This window comes from Chamaea fasciata, unplaced genomic scaffold (assembly GCF_029207755.1).
Source record: "Chamaea fasciata isolate MVZ Bird 193981 ecotype frontalis unplaced genomic scaffold, bChaFas1.0.hap1 SCAF_8, whole genome shotgun sequence".
NCBI classification, from domain to species: Eukaryota; Metazoa; Chordata; class Aves; order Passeriformes; family Sylviidae; genus Chamaea; species Chamaea fasciata.
In genome coordinates this window covers 32631819-32638847 of record NW_027094093.1, presented here as the reverse complement: position 1 = coordinate 32638847, position 7029 = coordinate 32631819, and positions in this window count along the sequence as shown.

The following is a 7029-nucleotide window of genomic DNA, read 5'->3' as shown; positions in this document are numbered from 1 at the left end:
CCGGGTCACAGGTTATTAACTTTGGCTGCTGTCCAGATCCACCTGCTGGCCTATCAGGGGAATGGGGTACAGTGGCCAACCAGGGAGCCTAATTCCAGAGGAGTGGCTCTCCAAAAGAACAAAGCCTTTGAGCAGAAAGTCCCTGTTAATGCACAAACTGCGGCTGTCTGAGGGCAAAGGGAAAAGACTTGTTTACATTGGCGCTACGAAGGGATTTATTTTACACGGAATCTAGAATGTCGAAAATAATTCAATAAAATTGAGTTAGAATAAATCTATTAAACATGCTGACTTGAATTTCTTCCCTTCTCCCTCGTAGGTTGTGAAATAATTTGTAGAGGGCATATAATACATCCTTGGCAGTCACACATCCTCATTTATTCTCTTTTTTCTCTCGCATTTTCTTTAAAGTTTTATTAAACCCCCTCCGAAATATTGAATTTTAGCCAAATCTGTGCTCTGCATTTTATATTCCCCCTCCTCATCATTGCTTCACTCAGGATATTTACACAAGCTACTGCATAATGGTGCTTACAGCCTCTCAAGATGCCTCAATTATACAGCAATACATAGATGCATTTCAAATATAACAGTTTCTGCACCCTAAGTTAAGCTTAACTGGAGCTATTTCAGATTTTCTGTGAAACTACATCTCATCTTTTGCCCTTTACTCAATTTAGAATTACACTTTGCTTAAGATACCCTTGCTCTTTATTTGTGCTGTATTTTCGTCTGTAATTTATTCCCCCTGTAGTTTTATTTCAGTATATGTTACTCACACAACGTCCTCTTCTGAGTGTTTGTTAACATTCCCTGATTAGTTTTTTTTAGTGAAAAATGCTGATTTTTTTTTCCCCAAACCCAAATGATGTTGTGAATCTTGCAACTTGAAATCAAGCGTCTTGAAAAATAAGTGGTCCATTTTGTTTTATCCTTTTCCTGACTTCCCTATTTTATTTGGGCTTGAAAAACAAACCCAGACGCTTGTATTTCCCTAGTTGTTCACTCATTAAGCAAGTCTGCTTTGGATTTGGTGAGATAACTTTCTTGGGAGTTATTTTTCATGTCAACTTCTTGTTACAGGGTTGGTGTGTTGATCTTGTACTTCTCTGCAGAAAGAGAAGTACAAGAGAAAGAGCAGAAAGAGGTCACTGAAGACTGAATGTTCCAAAGAAATAGGAAGAGGCAGTTTTGGGAAAGTATTCCCTAAATAAAGCAAGGCAGCCAACATTTCCTTTAACAGATCAAAACTCTGGGATTGAAAATAGCAATTATTTCTGTCTCAAAACCAAAATCAATCTCTTCACGACCAGGCTGCCAGGTTAAGCAGCAGATTTGCTCTCCTGCTCCCGGATGTGACAGCCACCCTGCGTGATGTGGCACTGCAGTGTCAGCCTGGTGACAGCAGCGTTCCTGCATGGACTCCAGCTGACAGAAGAAAGAAGTATTGATTCTGCTCTGGGAGCTCTGCATTGTGAGTCCACAGACAGGAGGCAACGCTTAAAGTGAGTCCTCCCATGAAGAGATGTCTGGGAGACAATTCCCTACTTGAGCACAGAAAGCAGAGTGAAGTGAGGGAGAGGGGCAAGGACAGATTTGTGCACCTGAATAGTCCAAAACACCAAGAATCTTCAGTGGCCAAAGCTGCAGGATTCCATGCAGAGCTGAGCTGCATTTCTTCAACACGGAGCTTAATTTTCCTCAGCTCTAAAAAAAGCCGTAGTTGTTAGTTACTGCTCCCAAGACACAGCTTAGCTTGCAAACACTGTAGTACTCCCACGCTGCATTCCATTTAACAAGACACTTCGTTTGGAAACCACGCCAGTTGAAGGCAAAATGTGTATCCATGTCACTTGATCAAAGGGCAGTGAGACATCTGTCTATATCCAACATGAGCCATTGGGTCAGCAGCAGAAAGACCTTCACTGGCTAGGAACAAAAAGCTCTTCAGATACGCAGGCACCCAACGTGCTCTAAACTGGAAAACATGACTAACAACTCCTTCAAGGACAATCTAGCTAGAGACTATTCAGCCAAGGCTGATTTGAGACACACACACAAAAGCCTAGAGATCTATAGGGTTTTATTTCACTGTAGGGACAAGCACTAAAGTGAAAATGGTGTTAATTGTAGGGCGTTAAGTGCTCTTTTCTGAAGCTGTTTAGCTGCTTTTCTGAAACGAGTGCAGAATCTGAGATTTGGAGTCTTCAGGATGGAAATTCGGTGTTGAGTTCTGGCCATTGCTTATCAGGGTGAAAAGTGTTTCATCTTCAAAAGACGCTGCCATCAAGAGACAGTGGTGAGCTCTGCAGAGAGCTCTGCCACATCCATGCTCCAAGGCAGCCCATTTTGAGTTAGGCTGAACAGAGACACAAAGAGGCAAATTCAGGAGGCTGATCTTAGAAAGGGCTAAAGTACTTGTGCCAATTTTTTATACCTTCTGTTTTGCACGTTCCTCTCTGGCACATGTTCTTGGGAGTGCCCATTTGGTTGTGCAAATTGGCTGTTTTACACATGTGCACAGCTACAGAAAAACAAGTGGAAAACTCTTTGTGCTTAGCAGCTAAGATGAAGTACTTAAAGAATATGTTCCTTTCCAAATGAAATAAATGTTGAGCAGCACACTTATATTGGTTGCTTAGCAACAGGTTATCCTTTGGCTGTGCTGGGGACTGCACGGGTCCTTTGAGACTGCCATTACAGACCTGCTTGGAAATGTCAGATTTGGAAAGGATGCAAAAGTCAGTAATTCTGCGTTTTTTTCCTGTGGTATCAAATAATTAAACCTCTCCTATTAAATTAGCCTGATCACAGAAGTTAAACCTCTTCTGGGAGTCCAAAGAACACAGACTTCAGTGGGAGTGGTGTGGTCTGAGTTCTGCAGGGAACAGCAACAATGGTTATGGTTTCCCTCCTAATGAGGAATAACATTATGCAGTTCCCATGCAGCACTTTCCATGTGTTGCTCTCAAGTGCTCTTTTTCACAGGAAGACATTATTTCACCTAGCAGAGCTACGCCAGGAGGACATATCCAGCTACAGCTACACCAGTAAAGTCCTTAACCAAGATTTATCCTGGAGACTGGGTGGTATTATGATTCCCTGTTCTCCAGTGCAATAAACCAAACACTCCAGTGTGACTACCTGGGCTCCGGGTGGCTCGCACAGCCAGCTGGACTGCAACGCCAGGGTTCCCTTTATACACATTTACAGAATGCAGATGGAAAGGCACACACCCCTCCAATCTCCTAAACCAGCTCAAGGTGGCAGCAGTGCAGGTGTACTCGTCATTAAATGCTGAAGAGCAGTAGATTTTTCACTTGGTTATTAAAAAGCCTTTTGCGGAACAAACAACTGTGAGAGCCCCTGTTAGACAGACAGCAGAGCTGCTGCTGCTGCTCTGTGTCTTGAGGCCATTTAGCCTTGCAGAGAAGTTGGGCTTTTTAGCTCAGGTGTGATGCTGTACTGCTGCCTCTCTGATGCTTCCAAGATCTCAGCTATTAACTCCGCATAGTGAAGCTTCATGGTTGCACAAGCCCAGGGTGATGCTCCCCAGGTGGGCTCTCTATTAGACCTGCCAGAGGCTGTTTGTGTCACTATAATTTGTAGTGTAAATGTGTCCAAGGTTGCTGACGCCTTTGGCAGCCCTGCACTGCTCTGTGACCACCATCCTACAAGAGTTCGGATGAATCACACAGTGGGGAAAGCAAACAACGTCCTCTGCCAAATTCGTGACCATTACCATGTTCTCTGCTGCCTAAGTTAAGCCATTAAAAAATCCTTATTTCTAGAAAATATTACATAGTTGAAATTCAACTGCCATTCTAAAAGAATAAAAGAAAATTATATGGCTAACCTTCAAATAACATAATTATTTTCTTAATACACTGCAATTGCAATTCTGCAATTTACACTTACCATGCATTTATCTTGCATAGAAATCTTCTACCAAAATTGTTAATTAAATAGATATTTTCTAAAATGCCAGTAGGAGAAAAATAGAACTTTATTTTTCTCCCCCATGTGTATGCAAGCAAATAAGAAATATTCTATTTAAGCATGTACCAGGCCAAGTGTCACTCCTGTGCAGTGGGAGCAACCAGACAGATACCAGCAGCATAAACGTGGGCCAGAAAGAACAGATGGAATGAAGCCTACATATACCAAAAAGTCATAATTTTCAAGTTAATACCCCATGGTAACATCTGAAATTGTTTCAATTATTCAGAAGGCTGGTGCCTATAACAAATAAGATAGTAACTCCTGTCGTATGTTGTCTTAACATCTTTTTTTCCTGTGTGTTAGACAGTCAAATCCTCACTTTTCCCTCTTTGCAGAGGCCTCTGTGTGCCACTCTTTGGGCACATCTGAATTTTGGGGACAAGGACAGTCTTCTCAGAGCTCTCACTGCTTCAGAGAGGAAATGAGTGCCAAAGCAAAGACCTCTCCATCTCTGCAGCTGTTTACGATGTAAATGTTTGGGGTTTCGTGCTGCAGCTGCATTTATTCATTCATTCATCTGGAGGGGAGAGGAATTCCTCCCCAGAACATTTCTGGAGCCTACTTTCACTTGCTGAGTCCAGCTACAAACAGGCAGGTACTGCCTTTTCTTTTTTTTATTCAGACATTAGGAATTTATAAACACCCTCTGAGGATGAGGCACCTTCTTCACAATTACTAAAATAGATCCACGACTTCCTGGCTGTGTTTAAATGTGTGTTAGTAATTTGCTTGATTTTTTTTTATTTGCTAAAAATGATTAAGAAATTGGCACTTCCTTGGTCACAACTACAGCCAGGACTGTATTGCAGATACACCAAAACATCTGTGTTAATTTCTGAGTGTGAAGATCAGAAAAAAAAAGCTGCTCCTAAATAAGATCTATTTTCCCCTTCAGGATATTGGCAATCATCTCCATCTAATGTTTCATGTAAACTTTTTAACAGTTGAAAAAAATTGCAGGTGTTTTGAGAAGAACTCTATGGCAATTAATAATTTCAGACCCAACAGAAAGACCCCTAGAGTCACCAGGAAACCCAGTTGTTACAGAAGAGATCAATCAAGTGGAGATTCAAAAAGCAATTTTGAGGCCCTGGAAGGACAGACCCATTGAAATGAGGAATTCCAGGCAAACCTTGCCTGGAGCTCAGTAACTAAACACCAGAGTGCTGGTTTTGGACTAGCACTGATGGCAGCTTGGTGCCTCAGAAGCAAGACCTGCATTACAAATCACAAATTTGTGACTGAGTTCGTGCAGCTGGCTGTGAGTACTGCAGGCTGCAGTTTGTAGGGCAGCAAGCAGTGACTGCAGAGTTCCCAGAGAGCTCTGATCTCCCATCGATGGCCCCGGGTTTTGCCAGCGGGAGGGGACACAGCCTGGAGCTCTCCCCTCGTGGCCGATGCTGCAATGTCAGAGCAGGGCTGGGGGGGAGCTGCCGTGAGCCTGGTGGTGATTTATGAACAATTTATGATTTTTGATCATAATTTTTTTACACACTCATATCATGCACTGGCTGCTGAATGGGTGTTTGAAAATCCCTTTTTCTCTAGGAATTCAGCTTTTTTAGGTACAGAAAGAAAACACATGCCTCCAAACATCTATTTTTCTCACATGCTTGCTTGTCTCTGCTCTATGTTATTGAACAACTGGGTGTATTAAAATCCCTTGGGCGCTTGGAGCACAACCATTAGGATCCCAATGTAGAATACATGCTTCAAATACCAGGATTGGGATGTTGATTTTCACTAAGTGTTCGCCATTGACTAAATAATAAAGGAAATTTCTGTCACTAACCTTTCCATATGAAAATCTGTTAATTAGCAATAACCATTTGTGAAACTCTCAAGTTTTGAATCCTAGTAATGAAATATGTGTTTTTATTAAAATTAACCAATAATACAATTAACAATAATTAATTTCTACTAATTTATAATATTACTAACCAACTAAAAGCTACATTCAATCTCTTCATCTCAAGCGACAAGAGGAAACCAGTTGCTCTAATTCAGTGGATCTACACACTGGTTCATATTTGCAGTTTGTAGGTACTTCAACAATTTGGTGGAAGGCAGCTCTCATGAGGTATTTTTAATAGCAGTGTTACAAAAGGGTTGAATCCCATCACCCCTCATAGGCAAAACACAAACCATGAACAGTTCTACGTCAAAGAATCATACCTTGCATTATCTACAGCCATGCACTGCACAGGACAATTCAAATCATAGTTTATAGAACCTCAGGGCATAGCATGAGTAAAATAAACTGAAAACACAAGGAGTTTAACAGCCTGATTTCATGGCAGTCTTTTGTTAAGTTTCTCCAGGTAGCCTTAATCTGTTCTCTTCACAAAAGCTAATTTAGAAACAAGCACAAGTTCTACTCTTCTATTATTATGTGTTCCAACAGCAGGAGGATTTAAAAGACCTTTTTAATACTAAGCAAATATTTACTTGATTTCTTGTCCTTGGATACTTTTCCATCATTGGCCCAGGCTAATGGAACTGGTTCATGCAGCTCATATTCTGCACCTCTCTCACAGTGAAATGTTGCAATATTGGATTACCCCTCTCCAGCCTGGAGCCTCTCACACGCTACATAAAGAGTAAAGAAAAAGCACAGAATATGGAATACAGGGAAGAGTACCCTGGATAACACTTATCTGATCAGTTCTTTTGAAGGTGTTGGACTTCTGCTCTACCTCAGGTGGCAGTTCCCTGGTCAGGACCTTAGGTCCTAGAAGCCTCACTCTTGAGCAACACATAATTTTGTAAGGGCATTGCTAATAGTTCATCTGGGTGGAGGAAACAGCAGCATCTCTATATTTAAACTTGAAGTGATAAATTATTCTGATTACCTGTCCTGAATTAGCTACTAAATAATAATAAAAAAGCTCATCTGTGGCTCTTTATTTAAAAACAATCTTCAGCACTGCAGCTTTACTTAGGACACTTCCTATCACTTCAGCTGAAGCCATGCAGCCAGAAAGGAAGCAATCTGCAGCATTGAAGTCACTGTTTAAATGTTAAATG